The 18,095-nt window shown below is 36.9% G+C and overlaps 1 non-coding gene across 1 annotated transcript; it reads left to right on the top strand.

Moving 5' to 3' along the window:
* Positions 1 to 784: 784 nt before the first annotated feature.
* Positions 785 to 912, top strand: LOC129464263 (small nucleolar RNA SNORA25). Its single transcript, XR_008651502.1, has one exon. It is a non-coding gene; the product is annotated as a small nucleolar RNA SNORA25 (small nucleolar RNA).
* Positions 913 to 18,095: the final 17,183 nt, after the last annotated feature.

Genomic DNA, 18,095 nt, shown 5'->3' with positions numbered 1-18,095 from the left:
TCACCCTATATTGAAGCTTAGCAGTTAACGAGGCATACTCATAAATATGTTTTTATGTCTGTTTTAAATGTGGTCACTAGAAAAGTCTAACGTAAAAGAACAAACTGATTTGAAACAAAGTAAAAAGGAGAACTCCAAGACAGCAAACAGAGCAGAAAAAAAACTTTTTAGAACTACAATATTCTCAGAGATGTAAGAGAAGAAATGGCATGCAGGAAGGGATGCTATTTAAAAAGGATTATTCAGACAATACAGAATTCCCAGAAGATAAAAACAGAATGCAAAAATTTAAACAACAAAACTTGATAGAAGAGTTGAAAGCCAAGATTTAATAAATATTTCAGAGAGAAGAAAAACTCACAAAGAGATACAAAATACAAGGAAAAAAGGGATGCAAAATACAAGGAAAAAAAGGAACAGGACTTCCAATAGTATACTAATTAAAAACACCAGAAAGAGAGAAGAGTGAAAACAGAAAGGAGGGAATGATTAAATAAAAATCTCAAGAAGATCCTTCAGAGCGGAATAACACAAATTTCCAAACTGAGTGCTCAGAATAATAAAATAAAAGTTCTTATCTTCCTGAAAGAGCATGTCTTTATGAAATTTCACAATACTAAGGCAAAAGAAAAAGCAAAAAGCTCCCAGAAAGAAAAATTATGGGTAACATATAAAGAGTCATGAATAAAAATGACATTAGGAAGTATCCCAAAAACAACAGTAGAAATTAGAAAATAGTGGTGGGAGGCCTTCAAAATTATAGAAAAAATTATTTCTAACAGGTAGATCACTTCAAAGAGGGCTTGTGGAGCTGCAAAACCAAGAGCTCTTAATGTATGACCAAATATTGAAGTTCTCCATAGGATGCCATAGTCACTCAGCAGTGCTGTATCTTCCTAAGCAGATATAAGACTTAGCTGCTAATAATCATGACCTAATAACCCATGACTGGTAATGTAGGAAGTAAATGTCTCAAAGTTAAAAAAAAATTATTTATAACATGGAATGGTATATCTGGGAAAACTATCAATCAAACAATATTCCAAAAAGTTTACCTTTTAGGCATCTTATCTTATGGAGTTACCGGAGGATGTACTTAATGAAAATAAGGGAGGAAACCAAGAAAGCAAAAAACTGGGTTTCAGAACACAAGAAGTCTAACACAGCAGAAAGAAGGGTATTCTAGTGATGACAGCTTGTAGTAAGCCAAAGGAACAGCCACTATCAATTGGTGCAAATGGACAGAAGACTCCAGGAGTTATATCTCTAACAAAAAAGAATAAAACACACACACACACACACACACACACCCCACACAAGTGAAGACTGTATTACCTGTTACACTGAATCTACTGAGGGGAGAGTTACATTTCTGGCAATGATAAACTACCCCTAAGGCATTAAAAACCAAAGCAAAAAGTAAACGGAGGCAATTATCAACTGAAGAGAATTCAACAAGCTTTACCTAAAAAAGGAAATATAATCATGGACGTCATGTGGCTGAGGAGTGACTATTAATTTTGTAGAATTTTTGACATAGCTATATTTGGAAGGTAAGAGAATGCAATTACCTGGGGGAGGGAAAGAGAGTATGTTTTAAAAAGCTAAATCCTTTCTAACCATATGCAGGACCAGGGGTACTGGTATTTCTTTATATTACATTCTATAGTGCATTTGTCTTTAAAATCATGTACATGTATTCATTGGACAGAAATAAAACATATCTTTCAAATTGCTGTATAAGCTATCACCCAATTAATTATCTTTTACAATAACTAACCCTAGTAGTGAGCATTTTTACATTTCTAGTTAAAATTTTCTTCCAGTTTTATTTAAAAGTTCTGCATGAGACCAAGTGCTCATTGTTGAAATTAATTTGAAAACTGAGATAATTATCAAAGGGAAAAGACTGCTTTTTTTTTCCCTGAAGGATAATTAAGTGCTCTGATTCTTTTATCCACTTTGCCTTTGTAAAATTCATCATAGAAAAAGTAACACCATAATATGGAAGAATAACTTCTCTTGGGAAATCTTGACTATCACAGAGTTGAGTTTCAAATTCTCAGGATAGTTGCCTGAGTATTCCTCCCTAAGAGAAAGACCTGTCCCTTGACAAAGAACTTGGCACTTGAATGATAAATAAAAGCCCTCTCTTCATTAAATCCACTCTTATTTAGTAACTGAGAAGGTCAAGTAAACAAGACAGCAAGGAAAACAGGACAGACTCCTCTAAAATCATCGGGCATAGTGGCTCGTTTTAAGGATTTGTCCTCTAACTGAGTCAATCATTCTTGGATAAGTGCTTGCCTCAAAAAAGAAGCCAGCTACTAAGTGGGAAAGGAAGGCTGAAAAGTGATTGCAGAATTATTTTTGTACAGGACATTATAACCTACACAGATAACCCATCTTATTCTTTCCATTGACCTTGACTTTTTGGTTAGCTCAAGTAATTTTTCAATAGAAGAGTTCATATAATGTAAATCTTTGTAGAAATGAAAACAAATAAATGTTTGAACTTAATTTGAATGTAAATGTGTTTTACTCTGTTTTCAAAATGCTAACCTGAGTCTGAAAACTCTATTATTTCTTTTTGGTCTATAATGGTCAAATAGTTGTTTTCGTCATTTTTAGAGCAATTTTCAAAGAGGTCTCATTTCAAAGAGAAGTGTCCAATGTCTCAATTTGTTTTTTCATTAGAAAATCTCTCCAGTTACAAAACAGTATTTAATATAAATTTCTGGTAGAGAGATGTTATGTTGGTCCTCTCCCAAATTCTCTTAATATTTTTATTTTTTCATACATCTGAACGACTCATTAATGTAATACCCTATGGGCAATATTGAAGGCATCAAAACAATGCTTAAAGAGTCCCAGAATTTACGGTTGTCTGTTAGTTAAAAGGCAATACCAGTGATGTGTGCACGCACAATTTAAAAGACCAGTACAAATGGTTTATCCCTACACTTTGTCCACATAAAACCAGAACTTTGATTTATAGCTGCAAACACTGTTTTCCAAACCCGCAGGTATCTGAGAGTTGCACACTTAGACTCAACTCAGCCTGAAGCCTTTGTTCAAAGGGAGCTCCTTCATCTTCACAGATGCCTAATCTGTTTGCTACTGCTGTTTCTCAGCAGTTCACAACTGTGCCACATGGTTTAAAATTGAGCCTCAGAGCTACCTTAAACTCTTTATTCTCTCCTGATTGAGGTAGTCCCATTTGCACACACTATCCAGAAGCTAGTGAGGTGTTCTGCTGTCACCCATCCTGTATCACCTCCAGAGGTGCGCAGTCAGGGCAACTGACCATGTGCCACGACTGGGGCTTTCATTCCTAATGATTTTCTGAAGCTGCATTGGTGAAATTACACAAGAGACCAGGTCAGCAGGCTGCTTCCAATCTTTCAAGGAGCTGTTTGATTGTATCACTCTCTTCACCCTCAACCAATTCTGGAGTTCAGTACCATATTGGCACCTCATTGTCATTCTTGGTATGGGGTTTATGCTTTGTTTTTCTCAAGGGGGTGTTGGGCTTTGTGCTTCAAAAGCAGACTACTTTCAGTTTTCGGTTGCCTTTAAAAATCCTTACATTGTGGGTCTTATGTGACCAACATTGATACATAATATTGGTCTTTTAAGGTTTATTGTAGATCCATTTGTAATTTAAGTCATGAAATAATCCATGATCACGCCATAGGTGTGTCAGACTTATAGGAATTACTCAGAATGGCAGGAAACTCTCATTTGTTCATGTTCATGGGTACTCACATGAAACTTGTGAGCTGTTCTCCTCCAGAATCTCATTCTGGCCCATGGGTAGTTTCTCCGTTCTAGATCTTTTCCATTGAACAATCCCATCTAACATATGTGTGCGTGTGTATGTGTTCCCATGTAACAATTTTTCCTGAAAATAAGCAATTTCTAAGGTACAAATTTTTATCTTAATTATGTAAAAGTCTAAATATTTGAGTACCAGTAATAATAAGACACTTCATCACAACTTAATAACGAGTGTATTCAACTAAAACTCTCATCCACCATAACCTAAAAATTGCAAACCTTTTCATATATCCATCTTTTGAAAAGATCTACATCATAATCAATGTCCAATAATTTAAAAAATATATGTGAGCATCTCAAAGCTATAGCATTTTTAAAATGCTATTGACCAAATGGGTATTTATACTGACTTATCTTGCCAGAAAGTATTATAAATCAAAATAAGACAAATAAAATTATTTTTATAACAGCTTGATTGAGATAGATACTCATTTAGGGTACATTTTACAGTATCTAAATTTATATTTATGGTATTTAGATACCATAAAATGTATCCTAAATGAGTCCATTTTACAGTATCTCAATCAAGCTGTCATAAAAATGTACTCATTTAGAGTTCATTTTTAAAATTCAGTAGTTTTTGATATATTCACAGAACAACTGTACTGTGAATTTTATTGAATTTTACACATGTATTCTAAATCTACTCATGTACCTGTGTTGAGTAAACTATGCAGCCATCAACACAACCAATTTGAACATTTTCATCACCACCACCCCCACCAAAAATATCATGTCCCTTGAACTGCTCTCCAATACATCTATCTCTGCTCCCTACCCTAGCATTAATCTACCACTAGACAACCACTAATCTACTTTATGTCTCTATGGATTTGCCTTTTCTGAACATTACAGATAAATGTAGTCATATAATATGTGGTCCTCTATACCTGGCTTCTTTCACTTAGCATGATGTTGTCAAGATTCAAACATGTTGTAGCATGTGACAAAATCTCCTTTCTTTTAATGACTGAATAATATTCTATTCTATGCATATACCACATTTACATTTTGTTTATCTATTTGTCAGTTCATGAACATTTGGGTTGTTTCTACCTCTTGGCTATTATGAATAATGATGCTATGAGCACTCGTGTACAAGTGTTTGTGTGGATATATGTCTTTATTACTCTTAGGTATATAGCTAGGAATGGAATTTCTGGGTCAAATTACAATTTTATGTTTAACTTTCTGAGGAAGTGCCAGGATGTTTTCCAAAATCACTGCATCATTTTTTAAATCCCCACCAGCAGTTTATGAGGGTTCTGATTTCTCTATATCCTTGCCAATATTACTTATTACATCTCTTTTTGATTATAGCCATCCTAATGGGTATGAAGTGGTATCTCATTGTGGTTTTGATGTGTGTTTTCCTAATGACAAATGACGTTGAACCTTTTTAATGGCCTCATTGGTCATTTCTATGTCTTTTGAGAAATCCCTATTTGAACCTCTTGTCTATTTTTAAATTTGGTGGTCTTTTTATGATTGAGTTGTAGAAGTCCTTATATATTCTATACATGAGTTCCTTATTGGATACATAAATTTCAAATACTTTATTTCATTCTGTGGGTTGTCTTTTAACTTTATTGATAGTGCCCTTTGAAGCAGAAACCTTTTTAATTTTGATAAAAGCCAATTATGATGATTATTTTTATGTGTCAGCTTGAGTGGGTTAAGGGATGCCCAGATAACTAGCATTATTTCTGGGTGTGCCTGTGAGGATGTTTTCATAAAAGATTAACTTTTGAGTACATAAGTTTGCCCTCACCAATGTAGGTGGGAATCATCCAATCTATTGAGGGCCAGAGTAGAACAAGAAGACAAAGGAAAGGAAAATTTGCTCTCCTTGCTTCTCCTATCAGTGCACTTGGTTCTCAGGACTCTGGACTAGGACTTACACTATTGACTTCCTGGTTCTCAGGTATTTGAACGTGTACTGGAACTGGACCACCAGCTTTCCCAGGCTTCCAGTTTATAGACAGCAGAGCATGGGACTTTTCAGCCTCCATAACTGCATGAGTCAATCCTTCATAGTGGCTCTGTTTCTGCATATACTTCTACGTCTCCTATTTTTTCCTTTTCTCAAAGGAACCCTAATACACCAATTTATCTATGTTTTATTATTCATGCTTTTACTGTCATATGGAAGAAATCATTGACAAATTTAAGGTCATAAAGATTTATCCCTAAGTTTTCTTTAAAGGTTTTACCTTCTACATTTAAGTCTCTGATCCTTTTTGAGTTAATTTTTGTATGTGGTGTGAGGTTAGGACCCAACGTCATTCTTTTGCATGTGAATATCAATTTGTCATAGCACCCTTTGCTGAAATTAAATAACATTAAAAAATAGCATCTAATTTCCCCATAGAAACAATACTATAAAAGATTAAAACTCTGATAAAGATATGGTATTCAAATTCACTGAGCCATCATGATAACACTGGTTTACTCACCAATTTCATATGTTATATGGACTGTTAGTAAAATTAAGCACAGATGCTTCTTGACTTATGATGGGAATTGGTCCCAATAAGACCATGAAAACACTATGTCAAAAATGCATTTAATACACCTACCCTACCAAACATCATAGTTTAACCTAGTCTACCTTAAACATGGCCCAAACACTTACATTAGCCTACAGTTGGGAAAAATCATCTAACACAGAGCCCGTTTTATAATAAAGTATTTACTATCTTTTGTAATGTATTGAATACTGTACTAAAAGTAGAAAACAGAATGGCTGTGTGGATACTCAAAGTACAGTTTCTATTGAATGTGTATCATTGTTGCACCATTGATAAATTGTAAGTTGAACCATCCTAAGTCGTGGATATCCACATTTTTTCAAGTAAACACTGGGCAACATAGTTACCAAGCTCAAATGTCATAAACTTATATTTAACAGATAGCAGTATCATAATGTATTATGTAAAATTTCTTACATCCTCTCTTTGTATTTACTGCAACAAATTGTTTAATTAAGAAAAGATTTTTGGTGTCCAAAGTGTCCAGAACACTTTGAGTGTTAATTGAGGATAAATTTAATAAAGATCAATATTCAAGACTCTACATACATTCTCACCAACACTTGGCTTTTTCACTTTCCTCATTCTCCTGGATGCGCAGTGGAATCTCTTTCTGGTGCTCATTTGCATTTTTCTAATGACTAATGATGTTGGGCATCTTTTTATGTGCTTATCAATCATTTGCATATCTTCTGACATTTCTATTAAATCTGTTACCCATTTTTGTTGCATTCTTTTTGTCTTATGATTGAGTTATCAGAACTCTGTATGCATTTGGGATACATGTCCTTTGTTACATGTGCATATTGTGAATATTTTCTTTCTGTTGGTGGCTTGCCTTTTCATTTTCTTAATGTTGTCTTTGTCATTCAAACAGCAGACATTTTTAGTAGTAATGAAATAAGATTGAATATATAACAATAAAACAAAATTAGTTCCAGAAATAGACACACATATTTATGATAACAGATTGTTTAAGTAACATAGGTTCTGTTTTTGCCAACAATTTATAGTTTCAAACCTAAAAAATATTATTTCAAAATAAATGATACCACAGTAAAGCTGAATTAATTGGAAGCATTGGAAAATACTTGTGGTTCTAATAATGAGCACTGGAGCTTGCCCATGGTCAATAGATTTTTAACAATGATTTCAAGGTAACTCCATGGAGGAGAGAGGAATAGACTAGTGGAACAAGTAAATATTCATTTGGGGGAAAATCATGTTTTAATTTTATACCATACATAAAACAGTTAATTAAGTACAGATTATAAGCCTCATCATAAAATCTAAAGCCATGAAATTCTACAAGTAAATAGGAGAAAATCTTCACCACCTTTGGTAGGCTAAGATTTCTTAGACAGGAAACAACATAAAGCAGCACATATTTAAAACATTTCAATATTAATCCAAAGTATGTCCATGAGGAGATGAGACTTATTTTTCATACCTATAGCATGTTACATGTTCAAATGAACATTGTTTATAAGATTAGTCACCCCCTGCTAGTAGAGAAGTGGGGGATCTACAGCACAAGGGTAAGGCACCCATAAGCAGAGGAAAAGGAGATCTCGCCTCTGCCTGATACACAGAGGAGTGTTGGGCTCTCTTCAGTTTTAGTCTGCTTTTGTAACTATGTTTACTTTACCTCCTTCTTTCTCTAGGGTGATGGCTTTCTTAGAGTTGGCCCAATTTCCATTAGGTTTTAACGAAATTCTAATCACATTTCTCAGCTGTACTTACACTGAATCATTTCCTAGTGTGACTTCTAAGGAATGCTGTAGTTGTGAGAGGAGAGGATGTTCTTGCTAAGAGTGAAGCAGTGCTGTACCAGCAAAGAGGTGACTACTAAGAAGGCACTCTACCCCACAATTGAAGGTTGCGGGGGAATGTCATCATCAACATTTTCTTTCTCTTTTCCCTATATGCATTTTAAAAAGTCTTTTATTTTCAATATAAAATGTTATGGGAATACAGACAAGTCCAGAAAATAATCTCATAGTATATTTCTACCTACATGCTACACTTACCAAATCTCTTTTTGAAATTTCAGTTGCTTTCTCCCATTCATAGGCTTTGGTAGAATTTTCTTCTTTTGCTGTGCTCAAAAGATTTCTTAATTTCCAAAACTGAATACAATTTGTTCTCCCAGCTTTCTTCTTGGATATTTTCATCGCTGAGGTCTGTGATCCCATTTCTTTCTGTGCTGAATTTGAATATCTCTTAGTCACTGATAATAAGCTCTCTATTATTTTCACACTTGAAATCAATTTCTCTTAGCAGTAAACAGCAGTCCTAGTACTCTTTTTAAGTTGTAAAAAAATTTGAAAAGGTATGCTGAAGTAATCCAGCATGCAATACACAAAACTAGAGAATGAAAGAAAACCCTGGTGCAGATTGATGCAGCTAAAGGAAGATATAGCATGATCAATAAAGAACAGACAGCTCCTTATTTCCTGGTCTTCCACACAGATTTATAAAATTGAAAATTAGATTCCATAACCCATTTCCAGGGAAAACAAAGACTGCTTTGAAAGCTAACTCTACTAAACTCTGCCTGTTACCTTTCATCTCTTTCACTAAATCTGATGCTCTTCACAGAAGCACTTTGGAGTTTTATAAATCCAAGAACTAAAAAGAAAATCTACCCTCTGAAAATTCAGCATGCCTTCGTACATTAGCTTTGTCACTATGCTAATAGGAAATATGTCAGCTTCTCATGGTACACATTTTACTCCTAGTGTTGTATCTGGGCAATTTTAGGAAGTAATATGAACTCTTTTAGGCTTAATACTAAAGCCAAGAATATAACAGAGGCATGAAATATCCAAGAGAAAAAATGATGTACAAGTACAAAAGTAATATTGTCTTTTGAACACATTTTTAATAAATTTTTGTAATATAGTTGAAATCTTATTATAATAACTGGGTATATCTTAAATACTTTCAATAAATTGGAATTATGTGATAATGAGTTTTAGTTGAAATAAATGAGCTGTCACTTGGGAAATGAAATATTTTATAATCCAAAGATACTTTTGGAATGTTCTTCGGTCTACATTAAAAGTGTTTATGCCTCACACTCAAGTTATTTGTGCTGTGAAATAATGTGCAAAAATGAGATTTTGTGAAGTGAAGGGAACAACCTAAAATGTAACAATTATGAACAATACTGAAACTGGAGCATTAACAGGCTATGAATGGTTGACCCCATAATGGTTAATAACAATTGAAAAGAAATGAACCAAAAACTAAGAAACAAAACTTGCAAACATACCAACACCAATAAAGACATGTTTAGCCTCACTAGTAAGTCCAGAAAACCAAATTAAAGCAACAGTGAGATGCCATTTTTCAACTATTAAATTGAAATATATAGACACTCACATCTAATAAGGATGGTTTGGGGGGATTTACAGCAAATTGTTAATACTGGCTACCTCAGATGGATGAAATTAGAAAAGCGAAAAGTAAATTAATTATGCATTTGGGACTTCTGAAATTCCCTGTTTAAAAAAACATGTATTAGTCATATAACTTGAAAAATAGCAATATGCTAGAAAAGTAATAGAAAACACATATGCGCACACACACATAATTCTCCATGTTCGGTTTCCTTAGGTGCTGCTGTCTAAACTGTAAATTTCTGAAGTGCAATTTGGTAAATCAAATAACTTAAAAATGCACATCTTCTTTGACGCACAAAAATTTACTTTTAAGAATTTATCTTACTAAAAATAATTATGATTACAGGCAGAAATAACTATGGGAGAGCTTATTAAAGAGCTTTCACAATAGCAAAATGTTGGAAATAATATAAACGTCCAATAATAGTAAGCCAATTAAATAAATTACATGTTATCTGTATGATACACTACCGTACAGAAATTAGAAATTATGCTATAAAAGAAAATTTAATGGTGTTAGAATGTTCATTATATATTATTAAATTAAGAAGTAAGTTGTAAAATAGGATTGCAGTGAACCTGTTTTTGTTTAAAATTACATAGTTATAATTTTCAATATACCATACATATGATGGCATTATGAATTTACATCAGAATATTAACAGTAGTGATGTCATATTGTTAGGGGATGTGGAGAGTTTTAATGTACCAATGCAATCTGGACATTATTCAAATAGCAGTTAAGATCTAAGAAAAAAACTGTGCAAGGAAGAATCAGTTTGAGTGGTAAAAATATGGGAAAAGTTTTCTGTCACTAATATCAGCAGAGAGAAATGAATAGACTTAAAGGAGAGAAAGGAATTATGAGAGGCCGAATTATAAAATAACCCCCAATGAATCTTGTCCTTGTATAATCCCCTCCCCTTAAATGTGGGAAAAACCTGCAACTTGCTTCTAGCAAATAGAGTACGGCAGTCAGTCCCATAATTATGTTACTTTATGTGAGACTTCATCTCAGTAGACTAGAGCAATGGCTTCTCTGGCTGGCTTTACAGAATCCAGCTGCCACATTATAAGAGCTATAAACAGGCCATATGGACAATAAGGGCAGGAACCTCTAGAACCTGAGAGATGGTACCCAATTGACAGACAGCAAGAAATTGGGCCTTGAGTCCTACAACCACAAGGAACTGAATTTTGTTTTTTGTTTTTTTTTTTTGAGACGGAGTCTCGCTCTTTCGCCCAGGTACCTGACTCCAGTGGTCCGATCTCGGCTCACTGCAAGCTCTGCCTCCCAGGTTCATGCCATTCTCCTGCCTCAGCCTCCAGAGTAGCTGGGACTACAGGCACACGCCACTGCGCTCAGCTGATGTTTTGTATTTTTAGTAGAGACGGGGTTTCACCATGTTAGCCAGGATGGTCTCCATCTCCTGACCTCATGATCTGCCCACCTTGGCCTCCCAAAGTGCTGGTATTACAGGTGTGAACCAGCGCTCCCAGCCAGGAACTGAATTCTTCCAACTACGTAAGCTTAGAAGAAGACCTCGAATTCAATAGCGGAACACAGCTAGTCTGACACCTTGAATGCAATTTTGTGACACTCTGAACAGAGAACTCAGTTAAACTGTACCTGACTTCTGGGCTACAGAAACCAGGAGATAATAAATACATGCTTTTTAAAATCACAAAATTTGTGATTGTTCTTTTCACTGCAAAAGAAAACTAATGCAGAAACCCAAGTAAAAAATTGTTACAGAATCTTAATTTAAGTCAGTAATTTATCACGCTTTAATATTAGCAAATATATGTTCAGTGTCTCAAAATGCCATACTCCATGGTTGGCATTGATTATATAGTGTCTGTAATCAAGAAGATTATAGTTAGAGAGAAAGATGGGCAGAGAATAATAAAAAACAGTGCATTATAAGTGTGATGCAAGAGTAACACACGGGACGTGTCAATTACATTATGGTGAGGTGGAATGGTGGTTAAAAGCACAGGCTTCAAATTTTGACCACTTGGACTTGAATTCTAACCCAACAACTTACTAATTTTACGAGCTTAGGAGAGTTGCTTAAATGAAAGATGCTCTTTTTCCATATATAATGGTTATATTAAGACCAACCTTGTGGAGTTATTGTGTAAACTAAATTAAATAATACATAGCTGGCCAGGTGTGGTGGCTCACACCTGTAATCCCAGCACTTTGGGAGGCTGAGACAGGCAGATCATGAGGTCAGGAGTTTGAGACCAGCCTGGCCAACATGGTGAAACCCTGTCTCTACTAAAAATACAAAAATTAGCCGGGCCTGGTGGCATGCACCTGTAATCCCAGCTACTCAGGAGGCAGAGGCAGGAGAATCACTTGAACCCAGGAGGCAGAGATTGCAGTGAGCCAAGATTGCACTACTGCACTCCAGCCTGGGTGACAGAGCAAGACTCCATCTAAAAAAAAAAAAATACAGAGCTGTTTAGAACATAATACATGCTTACTGACTGTGAGCTATCGTAATTATTATTTTGCTTCAAGAAGATAACACCTGAACTAAACTTTGAAAATGAGTTAATCAACTAAATGCTAGTGGGGAGTTTGGAGAGTCTAAGGAAAGGTAAAGGAGTTAAAAGTAAAAAGGTAATTGTTTATTAGTCCATTTTCACACTGCTGTAAATAACTTCCTAAGACTGGGTGATTTATAAAGGAAAGAGGTTTCATTAACTCAGTTCCTCATGGGTTGGGAGGCTTCAGGAAACTTACAATCATGGTGGAAGGGAAAACAGGCATATCTTACACGGCAGTGAGAGAGCTTGTGAGAGTGTAGGAAAAACTACCATTTAAAATACCATTAGATCTGGTGATAATCCACTCACTATCATGAGAACAGCATGGGGGAAACAGCTCCATAATCCAATCACTTCCTTCTCTGGCACATGGGGATTACAATTTGAGATGAGATTTTAGTGGGGACACAGAGCCAAACTATATCATTTTGCCCTAGCCCCTCTCAAATCTCATGTTCTTTATACATTTCAAAACCAATCATGCCTTCTCAACAATCCCCAAAGTCTTAACTCATTCCAGCGTTAACTTAAAAGTCCAAGTCCAAAGTCTCATCTGAGACAAGTCAAGTCCCTTCTGTTTATAAGCCTGTAAAACCAAAAGCAAGTTAGTTATTTCCAAGATACAATGGGGGTACAGGCATTGGGTAAATATTCCCATTGCAAATGGGAGAAATTGGCAAAAACAAAGGTGCTAAAGGCCCCATGTAATTCTGAAATCCAACAGGGAAGTCATTCAATCTTAAAGCTCCAAAATGATCTCCTTGAAATCCATGTCTCACATCCAAGTCATGCTGATACAAGAGGTGGGTTTCCATGGTCTTGGGCAGCTCTGCCCCTTCAGTTTTGCGGTGTATAGCCCCTCTCCCAGCTGCTTTCACAGGCTGGTGCTGAGTGTCTGGGGCTTTCCAGGTGCGCTGTGCAAGTTGTTAGTCGATCTACCCTTCTGGGATCTGGAGGATGGTGGCCTTCTTCTCACAGTTCCACTAGGCAATGCCTCAGTGGGGACTATCTCCCACCCCACATTTCCCTTCTTCACTGCCCTAGCAGAGGTTCTCTCTGAGAGTTCTGCCTTGGCAGCAAACTTCTGCCTGGACATTCAGACATTTCCATACATCCTCTGAAATCTAAGCAGAGGTTCTTAAATCTCAAATCTTGACTTCTGTGCACCTGCAGGCCCAACACTATGTGGAAGCCACCAAGGCTTGGGACTTGCATTCTCTGAAGCAACAGTCCAAGCGGTACCTTGGCCCCTTTTAGCCATGACTGAAGTTGAATGGAGTAGCTGGGATAGACACACCAATTCTTGAGGCTGCACAGAGCAGTGGGGGCCTGGCTCGGCCCATGAAACCATTTTTCCCTCCTAGGCCTCCAGGCCTGTGATGGCAGGGGCTACCATCCAGATCTCTGACATGCCCTGGAGACATTTTCCCCATTGTCTTGGCAATTAACATTTGACTCTTCATTACTTATGCAAATTTGACTTGAATTCCTCCCCAGAAAATGGGTTTTTCTGTCTTACTACATGGTCAGGCTGCAAATTTCCCAAACTTTTATGCTCTCCTTCCTTTTTAAACATAAGTTTCAATTTCGGATCATCTTTCTCAAGGTCAAAGTTCCACAGATCTCTAGGGCAGTGGTAAAATGCTGCCAATCTCTTTGCTAAAGCATAGCAAAAGAGACATTTACTCCAGTTCCCAGTAACTTCCTTATCTCCATCTGAGACCACCTCAGCTTGGACTTCATTGTCCATATCACTATCAGCATTTTGGTCAAAACCATTCAACAAGTCTCTAGGAAGTTCCAAATTTTCCCACATCTTCCTGTCTTCTTCTGAGTCCTCCAAACTGTTCCAACCTCTGCCTGTTACTCACCTGTATTAGAGCCTTGTCCAGGTCTATAATAGACTTTGAGGGAACAATAAACTTATGCTGTGTTAAGCCACAGAGTTTTCTGTTTGTTTGTTTTTTAATCTCAGCATAATCTTGCCTATCTGACTGATACAGATATTATTACCAGAAATTGGGTAATTTCATAACAAAGAAAATTAGTTGTGTGTATTAGTCAAGGGGCTGGATGACAGTGGTGAGAAAACTGCTACTGGAGGTTACAAAAATGGTAACCCATGTTATGCAATGGAAAAACAGTTGGAAAAATCTGGCCTAAATGAACTTTTTAGGTAGATTACAAACACAATGAACATGTAGCAAGATTGAAAGAGATTGAAAAACAGTAAGTAGTATGTGTCAGTTCCAGTTGACTGTGCTAGAAATGGTTCTCTGAGAAAGAAATGAGCTCAAAAAAGTAGTGGCTCGTTTGTAAGTATAATGTAGAAAACATGGAGAGGGCCCAGAAATTCAGAGAATTTGGCATTAAAAAGGCAGCTGCTTCTCAAACTCAAACAGGAGAAAATGAGTAGGATTTTGGGCAAAGATGACCCATTAAAACTGAATGTTTCATCTAGGAACAAATTAGGGAATTGTCATGAGATCCATTTTAAAAATCCATGGATAAATTAGGGTACTCCGGGTAAATATCAAATTAAGTTGTAGTGTCCAGTAAGTCCTTTAAGTTGGTTAAGATTGCTCAGGGAAAAGAACCTAAAGGTGATTTTTCCACCCACGTTTGATAGGCTCAGGCAGCAAAAATTAATTCAAGGATAGGAGGGAGTGGTAGCTCGTGACAGCAAGAAAGTAAAAAATTATAGCTAATATGAAAATTAAGACTCTTTAGTCTTGAGGACTGCTGGTGTGGTTATTGACATGTGAAATTGACTGTAATTGAACAGATAAGAATCTCAGTGTTTGAGAGTCATCCAGCAAAAGAATTATCAACCTGCATTAAAAGAAACTTTTTTGAGTTTTTGGAACTGAAAATGACCCACAGGCCCTCGAACATCAACAGGCAAGAATTAGACTGAGAAAATGTTACAGCACCTGCTGAAGGCATATTCTAGCAATACCCAAGGAGGAAAATGAAAGGAAGAAAACCTCACAGGAGGTGGAGCCAAGAGCTACAGAAAACAACAGACTGAAGAGCCCTTTCTAGGGAACAGAATCTGAAACCTAATCATATACAGTTGTCCCTCCATATCCACAGGTTCTACATCTCAAATTCAACCAACCTCAGATGGAAAATATTTGGGGGATAAAAGCGATAAACATAACAACACCACAATAAAAAATACAGACTTGTAAAACAATGCAGTATAACAATTGTACAGGAAGATGTACATAGGTTATATGCAAATACTACACCATTTATATAAGGGACTTGAGCATCCACAGATTTTGGTATTCACAGGGCATCTTGAAACTAATCTCCCACAGATATTGAGGGATGACTGTATAGCATGCCTTGCTCCAAGGGTAGAGAGCCATTGCAACATCTTTACCTTTGCTGTATACCAGTGATGAATGTATCTTGCATTTTTCCTTTATCTGGATGTCTACTGGGGCCATCCTAACCTTGGCATACTGTTATAAGAGGTGTAAGGAGAGACAAACAACTTACTTTATGAATGTATAGGTCTCTGTAATAACAGGGTACATGTCAGGACCACGGTGACCAAAGGCATCACTCAGAGATCCTGGACTTGAAATAGAATACAGTTGGTTGGTTAAAATTTTGGGCTATAATCCCTTAGGAAAGATGTAAGTATTTTTTGCATGTCAAAAGGAAACTAAATTAACTACGAATTGTGTGATACGACTGGGTAGTCATCAGGGCTATTCACCAACTATTTCCAACACTCTCCTAGGTACATGAAAGGAGAATAATGCTCTGCCCTCTTGAAATTGGATGTGGCCGTATGACCTGATTTAGCCAATGACACATTTTCAGAAGTAGTACAAGTGATTTCTAGGCAGAAGTTTTAAGAGCCAATATGCAATTCTGTCTTCCATCCCCTTCTGTCTGGTTTGGCAACAGGCAATGTTTCAGATCAAATCTATTTCATCAGCCTGGATTCCTCAGTCAGGAAGACAAAAAGTAGAACCCCCCCGCCCGTCCAGCTACTTGTGGAAGATGTTGCTGTGAGCTAGTTCTTGTTGTATGAAGCCAATGAGTTTGTTGAGATGTTTTTATACTAGCATAACTATTCTATCAAGATTGATCCATTAACATGGGTACAAGGTACCTGTAATTTTGTTCCTGTCTACCTCTCAAGGCACACCCCAATCATTCTCTGAAATGCTTGTACTCCAGAAATTCCAGTAAGCTACTTTAAAATAAAAGAACAATGGTGTGCAGAGCATAAATCAGAGGGAGGAAAACCAGAGAATGATACTGAAGTCATAGGAACAGATGAGCCAGGTAAATACAAAAAGGAGTCCAAATATGAAAGGCTAAGGGCAAAGCAAAGGTATTTAAAAGCTGAATGGAAAAAGGCATGGAATGCAACGAGGGAGGATGGAGGCAACCTAAACCTGTTAGAGAAGTTCTAGGGAAACCAAGGGAGAAACATTACAAAACTGAAAGGCTCATAGCATCAAACTGGACAAAAAGATTAAATAGGATAGAGATTAAGAAGAAATGACTAAATCTGACCATTAACAGGACTCTGTTGTCTTCAAGTAGAGTGTCATTGGAAGAAAGGATCAATAAAAAGACTGAAAAGGCCTGGAGATAAAATGAGAGGAGAGGAAGAGGGAGTTCAAGAAGAACAGGGGAAAACTTGCTTCTGGCAGTCACTGCCTTATTCTTTTCTAAAAAGTCAGCCATCTTCTAAGGCTCCTCCACTTCCAAATTCCAAGGACCCAGTCCAGAAAGTGAGGTCTGGATTAACCCCAGACGTGTTGGTTGACCTCCATGCTAAATCTCTACAAGAATCAATGTGGCGTTGGGATCTAAGCCACTCCAGACTTGACAGTGGACAAGTCTAAACTCCTGGGTAAGTCTCTCCAAGCTGCTATATCTCTGAGTGTAGTTTGGTGCTTGAGGAGGGGCCAACATTTGTTACACTTATTATATCAGTCATCTCATTTAATCCCCATTACAACCCTCCAAGGTGTGTCTGTATTGGATAGGTAAGAAAACCAGGGCTCATGGCCCAGCATGGTGGCTTACGGCTGTAATCCTAACACTTTGGGAGGCCAAGGCAGGTGGATCACTTGAGCTCAGGAGTTCAAGACCAGCTGGACAACATGGCAAAACCCAATCTCTACAAAAAATACAAAAATTAGCTGGGCATGGTGGCACATGAATATAGTCCCAGCTACTTGTGGGGGCTGAGGTAAAAGGATCACTTGAGCCTGGGAGGTCAAGGCTGCAGTGAGCTGAGATTACGCCACTGCACCATGGCACTCCAGCCTGGGTGACAAAGTAAGACCCTGTCTCAAGAAAAAAAGAAAAATAAAATAAAATCAAAGCTCACAGTGTTTACATTACAAGGTCAACTTGTTACAGGCAGCAAGGCCACTATATCTTTCAGACTCCAAAGCCCAGGCCTGTGCCATACTTCTCAACTGGGAGTATCAGTCACCACTGGGGTACGCATGGTCCTATGCCATGACATCTAGTTATGCCACAGTATGTAAAATTTGCATAAATTTTTAAGATTAAGTTGAAGACATCCCAAGATGTCCAGGCATCAGTCTGCATGCTCTTTTGGCAAGGTGGGTCCTTCTTCGGAAAAGTTTGAGAAATATTGCATGTTCATACCACCTAGAATGGACCCAGGCTGAAACACAAATTGCTGAAGCCAGAATCACTTTGACTCTGGTGAAAGAGAGGCTAGAGACTGTGCCAGAGCAAACTCCTC

The sequence above is a fragment of the Symphalangus syndactylus genome, chromosome 15 (assembly GCF_028878055.3).
Source record: "Symphalangus syndactylus isolate Jambi chromosome 15, NHGRI_mSymSyn1-v2.1_pri, whole genome shotgun sequence".
Taxonomy (NCBI): Eukaryota; Metazoa; Chordata; class Mammalia; order Primates; family Hylobatidae; genus Symphalangus; species Symphalangus syndactylus.
Note: the sequence above shows the minus strand (reverse complement) of the source record. Positions and strands in the feature narration are given on the sequence as shown.